This window comes from Myripristis murdjan, chromosome 16 (assembly GCF_902150065.1).
Source record: "Myripristis murdjan chromosome 16, fMyrMur1.1, whole genome shotgun sequence".
NCBI lineage: Eukaryota > Metazoa > Chordata > Actinopteri > Holocentriformes > Holocentridae > Myripristis > Myripristis murdjan.
Window position 1 is genome coordinate 73,247 of NC_043995.1, and position 18,676 is coordinate 91,922.

Here is an 18,676-nt window from a genome sequence, read left to right on the forward strand (position 1 = left end):
AAACATGTTTTATATTCTAGTTTCTTCAAAATAGCCACCCTTTGCTCTGATTACTGCTTTGCACCCTCTTGGCATTCTCTCGATGAGCTTCAAGAGGTAGTCACCTGAAATGGTTTTCACTTCACAGGTGTGCCTTATCGGGGTTAATTAGTGGAATTTCTTGCTTTATCAATGGGGTTGGGACCATCAGTTGTGTTGTGCAGAAGTCAGGTTACTACACAGCCGACAGCTCTATTGGACAACTGTTAAAATTCATATTATGGCAAGAACCAATCAGCTAACTAAGGAAAAACGAGTGGCCATCATTACTTTAAGAAATGAAGGTCAGTCAGTCCGGAAAATTGCAAAAACTTTAAATGTATCCCCAAGTGGAGTCGCAAAAACCATCAAGCGCTACAACGAAACTGGCACACATGAGGACCGACCCAGGAAAGGAAGACCAAGAGTCACCTCTGCTTCTGAGGACAAGTTCATCCGAGTCACCAGCCTCAGAAATGGCAAGTTAACAGCAGCTCAGATCAGAGAGCAGAAAAATGCCACACAGAGTTCTAGCAGCAGACCCATCTCTAGAACAACTGTTAAGAGGAGACTGTGCGAATCAGGCCTTCATGGTCAAATAGCTGCTAGGAAACCACTGCTAAGGAGAGGCAACAAGCAGAAGAGATTTGTTTGGGCCAAGAAACACAAGGAATGGACATTAGACCAGTGGAAATCTGTGCTTTGGTCTGATGAGTCCAAATTTGAGATCTTTGGTTCCAACCGCCGTGTCTTTGTGAGACGCAGAAAAGGTGAACGGATGGATTCCACATGCCTGGTTCCCACTGTGAAGCATGGAGGAGGAGGTGTGATGGTGTGGGGGTGTTTTGCTGGTGACACTGTTAGGGATTTATTCAAAAGTGAAGGCACACTGAATCAGCATGGCTACCACAGCATCCTGCAGCGACATGCCATCCCATCCGGTTTGCGTTTAGTTGGACCATCATTTATTTTTCAACAGGACAATGACCCCAAACACACCTCCAGGCTGTGTAAGGGCTATTTGACCAAGAAGGAGAGTGATGGAGTGCTGCGGCAGATGACCTGGCTTCCACAGTCACCGGACCTGAACCCAATCGAGATGGTTTGGGGTGAGCTGGACCGCAGAGTGAAGGCAAAGGGGCCAACAAGTGCTAAACACCTCTGGGAACTCCTTCAAGACTGTTGGAAAACCATTTCAGGTGACTACCTCATGAAGCTCATCGAGAGAATGCCAAGAGGGTGCAAAGCAGTAATCAGAGCAAAGGGTGGCTATTTTGAAGAAACTAGAATATAAAACATGTTTTCAGTTATTTCACCTTTTTTTGTTAAGTACATAACTCCACATGTGTTCATTCATAGTTTTGATTCCTTCAGTTAGAATCTACAATGTAAATAGTCATGAAAATAAAGAAAACGCATTGAATGAGAAGGTGTGTCCAAACTTTTGGCCTGTACTGTATATTAACTTAGGATGTAATATATAGATAATAAATAATAAATAAACAGTTAAGGTGCTGGGTAGTGGATAATAAATAAACAAACAGTTAAGGTGCTGAGTGATGTATAATAAATAAACAGTTAAGGTGCTGGGTAATGGAGTGCTAAAAACAGAACTATACAGCAGACAGTTGTGAGTCTCTGTCTGACAGATGTAATTTGTTGTATAGTGTGATGGCTTGTGGAAGGAATGATTTCCTGTATCTGTCCCTTCGACAGCGAAGCTGTAACAGTCTGTTGGAGAAGGAGCTCTGCTGTCTGTCCAGTGTGTGGTGGAGAGGGTGATCAGGGTTATCCATGATGGATAACAGTTTGTTCAGTGTCCTCCTCTCCACCACAGTGTCCAGTTTGCAGCCAATCACGGAGCCAGCCCTCCTGATCAGTTTGTTGAGTCTGTTGGCGTCACTGGCTCCGATGCTGCTCCCCCAACAAACCACGGTGAAAAAGAGTACGCTGGCCACAACAGACTGATAGAAGATCTCCAACATCTTGCTGCACACGTTGAAGGATCTCAGCTTCCTCAGGAAGTAGTCTGCTCATCCCCTTCTTTTAGACAGCATCGGTGTTGGATTTCCAGTCAAGTCTGTTGTTTATTTTGTCTGTTGTTTATTTTAACCTGGGTGTCAAAGACACAGCTGAGCTGTGGGAAAAAAAGACAAAATGAGTCTGCCAAAAGGGTAAGGCTGAAGCTATAGCTTATTTAAAGCCTCCCGGAACTCCATGAAGTTAATGTTTATCTCAGCATAACCTTCACAATAACAATCTCTAGTAAAAAACAAAACGAAACAAAAAACCAACAGCAACCTTTGTTGCAATATCATTGTATCCATAATATAATTTACATCCTATTTGTCTTGACTTTTGTATGCTTCTTTTAGAAGAAAATTATTTACCTCATTCCATGAAGTATAAAACATAACAAGCCAAAAATGTAGCAAATACTGATAACACCAAGGGAAAAATACCCAATTACAAATGCACCCTTTTACCCCTTACCAAGGGAAGTAATACCCGTCCCAAAAACAACAACAAAAACCTCAAGGCCTGGAAAACTAGGACAGAATGTGACAGAGTGGTAAGAACCAAACCTAAGGCACTACATTTAAATGTGCCTGAACTTCAAAGTTAGGAGGCCAAGATGTGATTACCAGCCTGGACATTCACAAGTTCGTTCACCAACAGAAACAAAGAGGCAAAGGAGATGGCGATTCAAAAGTCAAAGTGTTTATTGATTTGTTTAGTGTGTAAGTGGAGGGAGGGGGTGAAGATCCCTTAAAAAAAAAAAAAACAGCTTCAAAAGGAAAATAAATAAATCACTGCCTGATAAAAAAAGGGGTACGTATAAAGATATATTTTATTACAATGAGCAATTATTTTAAACAGATCCACAAGCTAAAAATATCATGTGCCACTAAAACACACTGGAACAAGGTTATGGCTGAGGCCGCCGAAAAGATGGGGGCAGGTTTTAAAGGGGAAGAGTGTCCGGGGGTGCATACACTCACACACACACACACACACACAGCAAACTAAAACAAAAGAGAAAAAAAGGTGCCCAGTGCTCCAAGCCACAGCAACACAGTGAAGGGGACCTCACCCGGGTGGCTGACCCCACCTGGCGGCACTCACAACCTGTGAAAAACACAACACTCCAATAAAAGTACAAGAATTATCTTAAGAACGACAGCAGGTATACCAGAGACAACATATCAAAAACTGGGAGGCAGAAAACAGCAACTGCAGGAACCTATGAGAAAACACAATGGTTATCCTACAGTGCTACAGTATATATATCTAATAAATTTACCTCAGGTGCCACCAAGCACCCTACTTACCAGTCCTAGAACAGACTCAAACCTCTGCTGGAGGGAGAACTCATGTCTTGTTCCCAACTGGGGCCACACAGCTATAAAACATAAAAACAAGATACAGTGGAGGGAAAGCTGCCCATAGAAACAGTAGTGTCTGATTAGTAAATACTGGAACTCTAAAGCCAGACAGTCACAACATCCTACCTCAATTGGCAGCTCACAGCAGGAGAAATCACCAGGGCAGCCCATCAACCAGCATTGCATACTGGCTGATGAGCTAACCCCTTTATATACACCTGCCGTGAGCCGCAAATTGGGAGATTGGTCTGTGGGTGGAGCTGCTACCTCTCCACACCCACCTACCAAGGTTGCCTTCAGAGTCAGGTGAGGAGTGGGATTTTGGGGAACATAGGAAGGGCCCTATTCCCTGTCACAAATAACATCGTCATGCTTGGTACCCGACTGGATCTAACAGCAGTAATCAACTATCCTTCTAATCTGTATTTTTCTAATATCATGAATTTGAACCGTTTTTTAAAAAGTAAGACATTTCTGCTTAGTTTAACATTATCAGGAAGACCATTCCACTGTTTCACTCCACAAACTGATATGCACAGGGTTTTCAGAGTGGTGCGAACTCTAGGTTGCTTTAAAATCAGTGTTCCCCTCAGAGCGTATGGCCCATCTCTAGTGCTGAATAGTCTTTGAATGTTTACAGGAATGTTTAAAGGTATGTTAAATATTATTCCCTATGTTTGGAGTTTTTAACTATGGATCAGCTGACATTTTGGAACAGTTCAAGTAAAAAATCTAAACCGCTAGTCACAGTTTGGAGCATGTATGTATTGTTCAGCTCAAGGACCATTTAAATAGCAATGTGCCTGCACCTGCCACATATTTCATAGTAAACCCCCAGTGCTTTAGTTCTGGATGCTGCCCGATCTGCATCGACATGCAGAGGCTGTTTAAATGCGATGGGGAGGTCCGTCCTACTCGACTCTTTCCTCCCGGTCTGCCAACAGACACATGGGCAGCGGCGGCTTGTGGGGCCAGGCTGCCTACATAAACAGCCATCACATACAATACAGTGCTAACAGTGAATAAAACATTCAATTGGGAATAGCCCCTACCATAAAACAGAGGCTGACTACAAAACAGAAATGAATAGTGGAGCGCAGGCTGAGTGGGACAAAGTTTAGTTTTTTCTGTTCTTTGAGTTAAAGTGAGTGAAGTTTGATATTGCACCACACTCTTCGATGGTAACGCCAAGAATAGCATGCACGCTGATATCTTTATTAATTGGACTCAAAACTGAAAATCTACAGAAAAGTGAATGCAAAAAGACTTTCCTTTTTTAAATCATCCTCACTCTTACTGTCTGCTACCTGACTGAAAATAAGAAAGCTTACCTAAAACCTTTGGGCCCTATCTTGTGCTACCCGCTACCCGCTGCCACTACCCGCTACCCGCAAATTGCGGATTTAGGAACTTCCACTTCCTAAATGGTATCTTGCGCCCACACTACCCGCTATCCCTTATGCCGACTCTGTCATTTGGGCCTGGAGGTGTGTCAGTGGGCGTGTTTCATGCGCTATCCCTAAAATTGCTATCTTGCACACACACTTTAGGGAAACCGGATAGCGGGTGGTTAGGACCACCCGCTATCCGGTTTCCCTAAAGTTTGGGCTGTTAGGAGAGCGCGCCCAGGCGGCTTCAATGCGCGCCCCGACGGAGCCTCGCCACGCACACGGTCGGACTGATACCGGGACGCCGCCGGAATGGACTGAGTGTATTACTCATATAGACTGTTTAGAGGAAATACTGTTTTAATTGGACACTTACGCCAGCACGTTTTGTTTTATCATAAGCCAGCAGCTGTGATATATTTTTATTTTTAATATTTTATTTGCCCAATCTACCTTGTCAATAAATTAGTTTACACATAGTTCCACCTCTGCCTCTTGTGTGTGTGTGGTGTGACCTGGGGATTTTACTCAATCAGTACAACCTTGTGACACGTCAACTTGGACACATGTGGCTCCACGTCCCGAATTAACTCGCCTATAATATAATATATAATATGTATATATATAAAGCCAACTTGCTTTAGCTTCAGTAGGACCCCTGAGAAAATCTACCTCCCTCTCTCCATCGCGGGTTTAGGATTTAGGATTTAGGATAGCGCAGCCTGCCCTTAAAGGCAATAGCACCTGGCACACTGATTGGTTTAACTGGCGTAACGCCCAAAACACGCCTATGCATAATACAGCGGGTAGCGCAAGTGTTTTGCGGATAGCGGGAGGTGCACAAGATAGCAACTTTTACGGGGGAACGCCTCTTCCTAAATCCTAAATCCGCAAATAACGGGTTTAGGGAGTCTGGCGTAAGATAGGGCCCTTTGTCTCATTGCTCCAAATTTGAACACAAGCTCTTTAATCATGGAAACTGGCAGCTAACACACCAATGATGGAAACAGGAGAGAGATGAGAAGTGAGGCTGGAATCAGCTGGTGTTTGAATCCTCAGCTATCTATCACAAAGTCTACATAATTTACTAAAATAAAACAATCCAAGTGAATAAAGAAAATGTGCTTGTATTTTCCTGCTGAGGTCAATGTCACTAACACAAGCTTGTCACGAACAAATCAAACTGCACAGGTGAGGCTGGGGGGAGATGTGGCCTATTGATGACTTAATTTTCAGTTGAACAGACAATTAGCCAGCTATTGTAGACACACACACACACACACATATATATATATATATATATATATATATATACACACACACATATATATATATATATATATATATATATATACACACACATATATATATATATACACACACACACACACACACACACACACATATACATACATACATATATATACACTACTCACAAAAAGTTAGGGATATTCGGCTTTCGGGTGAAATTTCAGGATGAACCTAAAATGCATTATAACCTTTACAGGTGAACTAAATGTGACCTTCTGTAAACTTTTGAATGCACATGTCCGACTGTTCAATGTTTCAGTACTTTTTGCACAAGTTGCTGTTCTCTAACAAGGAGTTTAACGGCAAAATTCACATCAGGTGTTTGATCCATGAATCGACCAATAAATTTCCTGGTTCAATTAGAATTAGTATTTAAACAGTCCTCCTCATCATGCTGTTCACATTTTGACATCATGAGACCAAGACGACACCTAACAATTGATCAGCAGCACCTCGCCATTGCGAGGCTTCAAACAGGATGTTCTCAGACGGAAGTGGCCACTGAGCTTAGAGTGTCACAGAGTGTCATCAGCAGGTTGCAACAGAGATACAGAGAGACTGGAAGAGTCACAGAAAGGCATAGAAGTGGACGACCTTTGGTCACATCCCACACTGATGACCGCTTCATTGTGAACAGTGCCCTGCGGAACCGGATGATGAATGCCACTCAACTCCAGGCACGTTTAAGGGAGGTGAGAGGCACCCAAGTGTCACGTCAGACCATTCAAAACCATTTACATCAGCATGGTCTGCGTGCTAGACGACCTGCAAGGGTACCTGACCACACCACCAGGCACAGGTGTCATCGTCTTGCATGGGCCAGGGAGCATTTACGCTGGACGAGGGACCAGTGGGCCTCAGTGCTGTTTCTCCAATTCAAGTTGAGCAGAAATGATGGCCACCAACGATGTTGGAGACGTCAAGGAGAGCCCTATGCATCAGCCACTGTTGTCACCAGATGAGCCTTTGGTGGTGGTGGTGTTACTGTGTGGGCAGGTGTGTCTAGTCAGTACAGAACTGCCCTACACTTTGTGAATGGTACAGTGACAAGCCCATACTACCTGAATGACATCATTAATCCAGTCATTGTGCCCCTGCATGAACAACACAGGCCTAATTTCATCTTCATGGACGACAATGCTCCAGCTCATCGAGGTCGTATCATTAGGGAACGGTTGCTGGAGACTGGGTTACCTCAGATGGAGTGGCCTGCACTTTCTCCAGACCTGAATCCCATAGAAAACCTATGGGATCAGCTGAGTCGCCGTGTAGAGGATGGAGCTCTGTACCCCAGAACCTCAATGTCCAGAGGGCCGCCCTTCAAGAAGAGTGGGATGCCATGCCTCATCAGACAATAAGTCGACTTGTGAACAGCATGAGACGTCGTTGTCAAGCTGTAATTGATGCTCAAGGGCACATGACAAGTTATTGAGACATTGACATTTTTTGTTGTGGTATACCCACCACTGTTGTTGGCTTTTGTTTCAATAAATTGTTTGAGATGAGGAAATCACCAGTGCATGCCTCTACTTAAATGCCCTACTTTCATGATATAATATCACTGTAGTGTGAACTTTTAACATTTTCCGTAAATTTCACCCGAAAGCCAAATATCCCTAACTTTTTGTGAGTAGTGTATATATATATATATACACACACACACACACACACACACACACACACACACACACACATATATGTATATATGTGTATACACACACACATACACACACACACATATATATATATATATATATATATATGTGTATATACACACACACACACACACACACACACACATATCTATATCTATATATACATATATATCTATATCTATATCTATAGATATATAGATATAGAAATATAAAATTGGCCAAGTCTACTTATTTATCTCAGATAATCAGTGAAATGTATTATTTCACTATGATGTGGCCATGAATGAATTGATTTAAATGTTTGGCCTATTATAGGGCAGTGTTAGTCCAAACGCAAATCCTGAGAAGGTCTAAGCTATTTTCACAGTTTAAAAAAGGCATTGTCATATTGTCATTGTACAGAGACAGTACGAGATTTTGCCGTACAACAACTTAAACAAACACTGTATATTCACGACACACATCCAGTCTCACTCTCTATAGAACACACACTCACATTCTATAATTGAGATAGGCCTGAGTAAAATATATGAAAACAATAGCTATAAAACATCATCCAAAAATACAGTTGTTGCTCTAGTTTATTTAGTTTAAACTGACAGAGGTTGATCTTCACAAGTTGCGCAATGTTCAGCTGTCAGAAATGAAAAGATACCAAGAATAAGAGAATAGGATTCATAGAATATAATGAGAGTCAGTGTTGACTTATGCATTCACTCGGTCAGCAATTTTCTGCCAGCACTCCTCTCTCGCCTTATTGCTCTTAGCGGTAATTTTATTTTAAAATTTTCATAGCTTTCCATGAGGACAAGCTGCTCCTCTTGCGTGAAATATGCAGCTCGTGAACGGTCCATTGTTCACGGAAGTAGAATCATATGACGCCAAAACGACCCCTTTTATGTGAACGCGCACAGAGCACAAAGCTGACAGCCGGACTTAACAAACCTTGATGATAACCACCGTTGTGATACCACTTAACTTTGATTGGAGCTTTAGGTTTTGTTGAACCTGATAGTGAACACAAAGCCTGGGTATCCTTCGTAGTACAGCCCTCCGGCCGCTTTAAGAAATCAGGCTTGCTGCCCTCCCTGAGCAGTCATACCGGTTCATCATGAAAGATGTTAGACTTAGACTTAGACTTAGACTTAGACTTCTTTTATTGTCATTGCACAAAAAAACACAGCAGTGAGATTTTGGCAACGAAATGTCGTTGCTTGGCTTCCGGATTACAGCAGAGATGGAATTGTGGGACCGTTTAGGTATATATAAATATAAATATTATACATAAATATAGTCTATATAACTGGTATGATATGGTCTATATAACTAGTGCTAAAAAACAGGAACAGGAGCTATGTTATCTGCACCCTAGCACACTGTTATCCTTAACATCATACAGTCCATCTACATAACACACTACCGTCCACGTTTAAAATTCTTTCAACAGCCAACAGTTGAGCAAGATGATTTCACTTTTATATTTTGTTTATTGCTACTTTACTTGATTGAACACATGGCAAATAAATCATTTTAAAATTGAACACTGGTTTGTCAATTGATCTCCAACACATATGACACATCTGGTGAGAAAAAATCTAGACCTATGGTACAAAAGGTAGAGACTAATTGAGCTCATGTTTCATGAAACCTTTATTTAAAACGGTCTCGGAACTCATAGAAGCAGGAGAAAAGTTCTCCTCAGGGGCCTGAATAAAACCACTGATGGAACTGACAGAACAGCATCACATCCTATTCTTGTTTTCTACATCTCAGAGTACACTGGGTGCCAAAGAGCAGCATGTTTCAACAAAACATTATGAGTTCCAAAAAGTGCAAAGAGCATCACATGCTCAACACATTTCATAACAAAGTGCAAAGAGCATCACATGTTCAACTCAAGGAGCATGGAGTATCACATGTATCAAAACATCAAAACAATAACAAGTGTGAAGTCTTTTTCAGTATATTCTTCTTGTACTTTCAGCAGCGAAACGATTTTTAACATAGAACTTTACCGCCGTCCAGATTCTTTTTTTAAGTGCTTCCCGTGAAGCTTTAACACAGTGACCAACGCCTCCTCTTTGAGGTTTCTAAGAAATACAGAATAAAATAGACAATCAGGAGTGTGGATTAGCGATGTAAAAGATTATTCAGTGACCAATCAGCCTTGTTAATTTGATCAAATGTGTAATTTCATCAAGCAATGCCCTGAAAACTAATATTCATATTCATAATCATAATAACAAACCAAAGCTTTTTTTTTTTTTTTTTTTTAAAAAAAAACAACAACAACAACATGGTAACTAGGGCTGCACAATTAATCATAATCATAACTTCCTCCTGCTCCAGTACATAGGTATGATCCATTTATCTTCAGGATCGTCACCATGTATGTGTAATCCTCACCATAACCAACCGAAATGTGAATGTGAAATACCTGTTTTAGGGTCTCCACTGTCAGACTCAGGTTGTTGTTGTCACTGAGAAAGAAAGCACTGTAGACCATTAATCTTCAAATTTCTGAAGTTTTCTTAAAATTGCAAAAAAAAAAAACCCAAAAAAACCCCCAAAAAACAAACAAACAAACAAAACAAAAATAAAAATGTGTAAATTCTAGATATTGAAAGATATCTATATTGATATTACAAGTGAAACAGTCTTGAAGGAGTTCCCAGAGGTGTTTAGCACTTGTTGGCCCCTTTGCCTTCACTCTGCGGTCCAGCTCACCCCAAACCATCTGGATTGGGTTTAGGTCAGGTGACTGTGGAGGCCAGGTCATCTGCCGCAGCACTCCATCACTCTCCTTCTTGGTCAAATAGCCCTTACACAGCCTGTAGGTGTGTTTGGGGTCATTGTCCTGTTGAAAAATAAATGATGGTCCAACTAAACGCAAACCGGATGGGATGGCATGTCGCTGCAGGATGCTGTGGTAGCCATGCTGGTTCAGTGTGCCTTCAATTTTGAATAAATCTCCAACAGTGTCACCAGCAAAACACCCCCACACCATCACACCTCCTCCTCCATGCTTCACAGTGGGAACCAGGCATGTGGAATCCATCCGTTCACCTTTTCTGCGTCTCACAAAGACACGGCGGTTGGAACCAAAGATCTCAAATTTGGACTCATCAGACCAAAGCACAGATTTCCACTGGTCTAATGTCCATTCCTTGTGTTTCTTGGCCCAAACAAATCTCTTCTGCTTGTTGCCTCTCCTTAGCAGTGGTTTCCTAGCAGCTATTTGACCAGGCCTGATTCGCGCAGTCTCCTCTTAACAGTTGTTCTAGCGATGGGTCTGCTGCTAGAACTCTGTGTGGCATTTATCTGGTCTCTGATCTGAGCTGCTGTTAACTTGCGATTTCTGAGGCTGGTGACTTGGATGAACTTGTCCTCAGAAGCAGAGGTGACTCTTGGTCTTCCTTTCCTGGGTCGGTCCTCATGTGTGACAGTTTTGTTGTAGCGCTTGATGGTTTTTGCGACTCCACTTGGGGACACATTTAAAGTTTTTGCAATTTTCCGGACTGACTGACCTTCACTTCTTAAAGTAATGATGGCCACTCGTTTTTCTTTAGTTAGCTGATGGAGTGTGCAAAGCAGTAATCAGAGCAAAGGGTGGCTATTTTGAAGAAACTAGAATATAAAACATGTTTTCAGTTATTTCACCTTTTTTTGTTAAGTACATAACTCCACGTGTTCATTCATAGTTTTGATTCCTTCAGTGAGAATCAACAATGTAAATAGTCATGAAAATAAAGAAACCGCATTGAATGAGAAGGTGTGTCCAAACCTTTGGCCTGTACTGTATGTGGAAAATAAATAATCCAATTCAGTATATGCACATATATGTTACCTTATGTCAGAGACCAAATATTTACGCCACATATTTGCACTCATATCCTGAAATATATGTCCAAATATGTGAACTTATATGTCCCATTATTTAAAATATATGTTCATATATGGCCATATATCAGATTTGCGTATGGGTGGCCTCAGTCTGTGGAATACCTGTGGTAGCAGGTTCAACACTGCAAGGCTCATTAGAGGTCCACTGTCCTCTGCTGGATTGAATAAATTATAAAATGACAAAGATGTAGGCTGCCACTGCAGAATATCAGGAGAAGCAAATACAGAAAAAAATCATGTGAAATTATGCCTAAGTCAGGTTTTAAATTGCGTAAATGTCACAATGGCATGTTCGTGAATTGGCCTAAGTCATCTAATCCTCTTATGTTGCATAACTGACAGATGGTGTTATTTGTATGTCAACAGTCATCTATTGTCATGACCTTTTTGTGTGAAATGATAAATATATATTCTATATTTGGTTTAGTTTATTGTTTTTGAAAAAACTGAAGGAATAAGATGATTGAGGAGCTTGAAGCAACAACAACAACAAAAAAAACTTGTGTAGGTTTATTTATTTATCGTGTTCCATCATAACGGCAATTGATCGAGGAATCGAGTACTCCTGCCCATCTCTAATATGAACTAATTCAGCTGTCATTATGAATTAGCTTTGTGCACAGCTGAGTCATTGTATTTTAACAATATTTTCTGATAGTGATAGTGAAATAGTTTTAGAACTGAATTTTGCTTATGCAAACACTAAGAAAATAGAGCCCAGGCCTGCTTCTACAAACTGGGGGCGCGCTGACCAGCTGCAAGTAAGACACTGACTATGGGTAAGCACCTCAAACAACACCACTTCAACAAACCTGAACTAACCCTTTACAACAGCTGACTAACAAATAGCAAGCACAGCATTTAGCATCTAAAAATGGTCTGTTTTAGTGTCTTCATTGTCAGACTGAACACTGAACAGTTTTCTTTTAAATTGCTCAGTGGTTATAAAAAAACAAGGAAAGAATGGAAAGGGCAGTGTCTGGATAGTCTGTGGGATACCTGTGGGTGCAATTCCATCACCGAACTCCTCAGAGTGACAGTGCCGGTTCTATCCGATTCACATGAATGACCCAATTGACCAAAAAATGGGAATTGTAGCCGAAAGGCGACAAGTTTGCATGCCTGCATCAGTGGTTGGCAGACTTCTATTAGATCCTGAGGATCCTCTGACCAAGAAAAATGCAGAAAAGTAAATAAACTGGCATATGGTTGATCTCAACGCTCGCCTCCACGCTAAAAACGGTTAAACATGTAACCCACCTGATGACGAAGAGCAGAAAGATGAGTCTTTCTCTGCCTCTGAGCCATCACTGTCCATAACTTCCGGCACTTCCTCTGAAAAACAGGGATAACAAAATCAAATATGACATGAAAAAAAATATATTTACTCTTTAATAATTATACATATCTATATCTATATATTGATCTATCTCTATATCCATATATCTATCTATGTATAGATAGACAGATATAGAGATAGATCGATATATAGATCTATAAATATAGATAGATAGATATAGATATATGTATCTACACACATATATCTCTCCGTTACCATTGGGATCGATTTGGATTTGGTCCAGGCTCATTCCCTTGAAGTCTGACAGTCGGCCTTGTTCTAGGGCATGTGTCAAATTCAAGGCCCGCAGGCCAAATGTGGCCCGCCATGTCATTTTATGTGGCCCGCGAGAGCTTAAAAGGTCTGATTGTCCTAAAATAAATAAGTCCAAAGCGTGCATTGACCATAAACTACATTTCACACAATGCATGCCGATTATGTTACCCGTGAAGTGACGCCGCCATCCCGCCACTAGATTGCAGTGTGTCAATGCGACTGAGGCTGTGTCCGAAATCACTCACTCACTCACTACTCCCTACTCACTATATAGGGAATTCAATGTAGTGGACTATACAGTGAACTCAATGGCGGACCATTTCGGACACTACTTCGCTCGTTGTTCGGCGCTGTTCCGCAATGCATGACGGGATATATTGCCTGGTTAGTGACCATCGGATGTTCACTACATTTTGCGGTGGATTGTGGGATACATCCAGTGGACTATATAGTGAAATTAATAATCACTAAACATTCGGACACCCCTACAAAATGGCGTAATCACTATATAGTGCACTATATAGTGATTAGGGAATGATTTCGGACACGGCCTGAGTGTGTCAATCAATACGATTTTCCCAACAAGTGGAACTGAGAAATACAAATGATCCCAAAATGTCCAGGATGTCATGGTTTCGTGTTGCTTGTGTTTTGTTTGGTTCTGTTTCATGTGTTTCTGTCATGGTTTTGTTTGTATCTGTTTCCTGTGTTTCATTTGCATGGTTCTTTTTAGTGATTTCATCTGTGTCTTGTTTGCTCCTTCCAGTGCCACACCTGTCCTGTTTCTGTTAATCATCCCTGATTGTTCTGATCCCTCCCAGTGTTTCCCTCAGCCTATCCTCTGTGTTCTCCTGTCTTGTGCTCCAGCCCCTTCCCCAGGTGTGTCTTGTTTGATCATTCGTTCTTGTGTATTTAAGTCCTGTTTTGAGTTCTGTTCCTTGTCGGTTCATTGTACTGTGTTGTGCTGTGCTTCATTGTGTTCTGTTGCGTTCTGCTTCTTGCCTGAGTTTCTTGTGTTCCCTGTAGTTTATTAAATTTTGTTTTTCATTGAGCATTTTTTTTTTGCCTGTGGCTCCTGCTTTTGGGTCCTCCATCTTCCCACTCCCGTGACACAGGAAGAGAAAAGTTGATGCAGATAGAAGGCAGTTTCAAGAAAGATGCAATGTGTGGAGGAAAAGCGGGCCTGGTTGGACTAATGAAGGAGAAAATGCAAAAAAGTAACTGTCGCACACAAGTTCAAGTTCAAGATTTATTCGTCACATGCATGAATGTACGGGTACAGCAGCAGTGAAATGTAATTGCAACAACTCCGGCACTGTGCAAGTAAAAATAGAATAAAATAGTTAAAAAATAAAATAAAATAAAAATAAATAAATTAAATAAAATAAAGATAAAATAGAAAATATATATAACATTCCTATATACGATCTACAACCTATGTACAATATACAACAATATACAATAAGTACAAATAAGTAGAAGAAACCCTGAAGAACAACACGCTCTGACGGAGGTTCAGAGTTAGCGTGAAACCATGAGACCAAGTGACAGAACCCGACGGTACTGGGATTCAGGAACTGTCAGACTTGATCCAGCCTTATGGAGTCACCCCTTCCCCTCCAGTCTTTACGTGTTGCTATCTGCCAGTAGGTAGGATGTAGTGTTGATTTGATTTGATTTATTTTGGTCAATTAAAGCAACAGAAAAAAAAAGAAAATATCAGCAACAATGCACAAGTAATCAAAACAAGGACTGACCGAAAAGGTGTAAGCTGAAACAGCGCTTATAACGCCTACCCTTATCACAAATAAACCATTTACGTATAATATGAGCTAATCCAAACATAACTACTACCTAAGTAGTCAACCAACGATGCAGCTTTCAGTCAACAAATACAAACTTAATTAAGCTACTAATTGGTAAATTTTTAGTCAACCAAAACATCGGATGCCAAAAGGACAAAACCAAAAAAAGCAGGATGGCATGGATATGTAAGATACTTAAGATTTTTTGACAGTTACTGCATAATTAAAGCTGCAAGCAGCGTTGGTCGGCCCTCGCACCGGTGCCGGTCCGCCACGATGTCACTGAAGTGCAGACAATTCACCCATTTTTCCCTTTTGTAAGGGTATTTTTCGGTGCTTTCAGTTGGAAAGAGTTTTGGGCTTTTATTTTGAAAGGCCCAGGATGTCCTAGTGTGTGAGTGACATGAGTACTGCGCTAATACATGAGTACTGGCAGCTGTGTCATGATCAGCCCAAAATGCAGGCAGACAGAGTAATCCACATTCAATCCAATGGAGAAATCGATAAAAACCCACACCTGTTTGAGGTAACGCCGCTCGGCCATCGTTTCAGTTACAGACGTAATTCGAAGTTTAAACGAGGCACAAGACTCGGCTCTATAAATCTCGTATTTACACTATTTTGCTATCTTGTACCATTTTTGAATTACGGCAGTTTAAGTTTGACTGTTTTCTCTGCTCCCGCTGACGGTTTATAATGGGTGTGTATTGCGGAACTGTCCGTTACCTAGAGTGAGTCACATGACCGGGCAGAGTGCAGAGGAGAGGACACCAGGGTCCAAAATGTTCGAAAAGTCTTGACCGCGGCCACAAACTTGTTCCAATTTAAAAATGAATTTCATATTTTTGTAGGAATTTTCGTCCTCTTTCGTGTGGCATAATTTTCGAAGCCGTGCGACGTTTACTTTAGACGCCAGGGGCCTAATTACCGGCAAGTGTGCACCTCTTCACGCCAAACTCCATGGAAAAAACGACGCTTATCATTTCAAAACTAAGGCCGGAATGACGAAATCCTACAGAAGTTTTGTTAACCACGGTATCCTCTGTCATGTATTAGCGTTTCAAGCCGCCATGATTTACCACCTCGGAGGAGATAAATTTTCTTCAACGCGCAATTTCGGGGCCTGACTTTTACTTTGAAAGGCAAATTGCGGACTTCCTGTTGATTTTAGGTCGGGGGGGGCGAGCGCGTGAAATCTCGGCCTTGATGAGACCTACGTTTCGGCGCTGGTTTGGTCTTTCTATCATGTTCCTGTGGGCCGCAGCGGCCGCCTTCGTGTGCCTTTTTGTGCCTAGGTGGCGCTAGCGAGCCCATTTTTGCACTTTGGGGGTCCGAGTTGCCATTTTATCGAATTTTTCGCCAGACCTGGGGTGCGTGCCAAATTTGGTGAGTTTTTGAGCATGTTCAGGGGGTCAAATTACAGGTTATTTAGACGTAATAAAAAAACAATAGGCCCTTCTCCCTAAGGGAGGGCGAGGGCCTAATAATAAAAAGGAGAACAAAAAACAGTACAAAAACAATAGGCCCTCTCTCCGATGGAGGGCGAGGGCCTAATTAAGATATTCTTGTGTGGCAGTATGTGTTGTGCCAGCGGAATTTGTTGGTGTCCAGATTGCCTGGCTCATTGGCCAATCGCTGGGTGTCAATTTAGTATAAAGGAGAGGGGCTTACCATCTTGACGCTATTTGCTCTTTGACGCCCACGGCGCCTCACTTCCTGGTTGCCTCGCTGCTGGGTCGCACCTGTGCTGCTCTCGCTCAGGTATGTTTGTAGCTGCCGATTTCGTCGTGGTTTGCTCAGTATTTTATGTCGCTGTTATTTATTAGACACTCTTGCCTTCTAGGTCCGTCCGTGCTGGGTCCCCTCGCTCATCTGGCTTGAGTGTGCACACACTGCTTTTCTGGTGGGTCGTTTGGTTTGGTGGGCAGGTGTTAGCGTGTTAGCGTTAGCGTATCATGTTTAGCATGTGTGTTTGGTTGGTGTGTGCAGGTGCTAGCATGTTAGCATTAGCTTATCATGTTTAGCACGTGCGTTTGGTGTGTGTGTGTGTGCGTGTTAGCATGTTAGTGTTAGTTTATTATGTTTAGCATGTGTTAATGTCCATTTTTATTATGCCGCCTGGGATGACGGACAGGTGCCGCTGTTTTGAACAGCTATTTGACCGCCGGAATTGCTGCTGCTTTGCTTCGCTGCAGCTGTGTTGCTTTGCTTCGCTGCAGCTGCATTGCTTTGCTTAGCTTTCCTTTACTGTGCTGAAGCTGCTTTGCTTTGCTTCGCTGAAGTTGCTTTACTGAACCTTGCTTTACTGACCTGTCGTACGGAAAAGTCGTTGGCTTTTCTGCAACTACTCCACCTCAAGTGCTACTATCGGGCACCGCGTGGCTGTGCTTTGGGTGCGTACTAGAGCCGGTGTGTGACTGTGTCCGCTCCGCCTGCTCCCCTCGGCTGTGGTTCGCTCCGGCACTACGGTCATTCTCCACCACTGGGTCGCCTTGTTGTGTGGCTCCTTCCCACAGGCACTGGGTTTAACTGGACTAACTGTGTGGCTAAGGGATTTATTTTCTTATGGTTGTTTTCCTTGTAAATTTATGTGACTGTTTTTTTTGGATTGATTTTCTGATTTTCTTTTGTGTATAGTTGTTTCCTTCGGATGATTTTGTTTATTGATTTAAATTATTTGAATTAATTTGCAATTTGCTTTCTTTGTGTACATATATTGTGTTAAGTTTTTGTTTTGTTTTATTGGCATAGTTTAGATTGATTTCTTTGTGTGCATCCCCTCCTCATTTTGACTCTTGTCCTTCAGCAGCTGAGGGCCGACAGTGGTGGATGGGGTGGTCCGGTGGTGGTGGTGTCCCTCTCCTGGTTTGCTGTGCTGTCACCTCCCGGTTTGAGTGTCTACTTGTGTGTGTGCATTATTGCTGAGCTGTGCACGTGTGAGTGGGGTGACTCTTCTGGGCTTCCTTCTGGTCTTCCCTGGTCAGCCACACTGGTAGGGCCTCAGCCCTGAAGGGACCTCCTTTTTCTTTTTTTGTTTTTTTTGTTGTTTGAATTATTTGTTATTTTGAATAGCTTCTCTTTGTTTTTCTCTTGGTCCACTAAGATTTTATTGTGAATTTCTTAACATGTAATAAACAAATTATTTTTGTATGGAACCACGTCTCACACTCGTTAGTAAAACGAACTTGCATGCCTACTCTGTCATTGGTGCTAACAGAGGTTATCTCGATTCCCCAGGTGTGTTAGGTGCCGCCTCCTCCTGTCCCTGTCTGTGCGTGTTTTTCCTCTGTTTTCCCCTCCCCTTTGTGTTGTCCTTTGGCTTTGTAGGCTGGGCGTGGCAGGCTCATCTCCCTCACCTGTTCCACTCACGCACCTGGTTCTCATCCTGTCATCATCCCATCAATCTACCGCCTTTATATTCCTGGTCCAGACCTCCACTCATCGCCAGTTCGTCGTTTACCAAAGCGTGACCCTGCCTCTCCGTGCCCTGCCTGCCTCTCCGTGCCTTGCCTGCTTCTCCTTGCCCTGCCTGCCACGTCCAGCCTCGCTGGTGGATCTCCCGTGTTTTTTCGTTCTTGTTTTTGTCCCTCAAGTC

General features: G+C 42.2%; 2 long non-coding RNA genes across 2 annotated transcripts; both read right to left on the reverse strand.

Annotated features, from left to right (window-relative positions):
• Positions 1-2,850: 2,850 nt before the first annotated feature.
• On the reverse strand, positions 2,851-4,257 carry LOC115373932 (uncharacterized). The gene is made up of 2 exons (XR_003929573.1): positions 3,531-4,257; positions 2,851-3,421 (listed from the first exon to the last, which is right to left on the reverse strand). It is a non-coding gene; the product is annotated as an uncharacterized LOC115373932 (long non-coding RNA).
• Positions 4,258-5,659: 1,402 nt separating this feature from the next.
• On the reverse strand, positions 5,660-18,043 carry LOC115374290 (uncharacterized). The gene is made up of 3 exons (XR_003929604.1): positions 18,032-18,043; positions 14,690-14,693; positions 5,660-5,728 (listed from the first exon to the last, which is right to left on the reverse strand). It is a non-coding gene; the product is annotated as an uncharacterized LOC115374290 (long non-coding RNA).
• Positions 18,044-18,676: the final 633 nt, after the last annotated feature.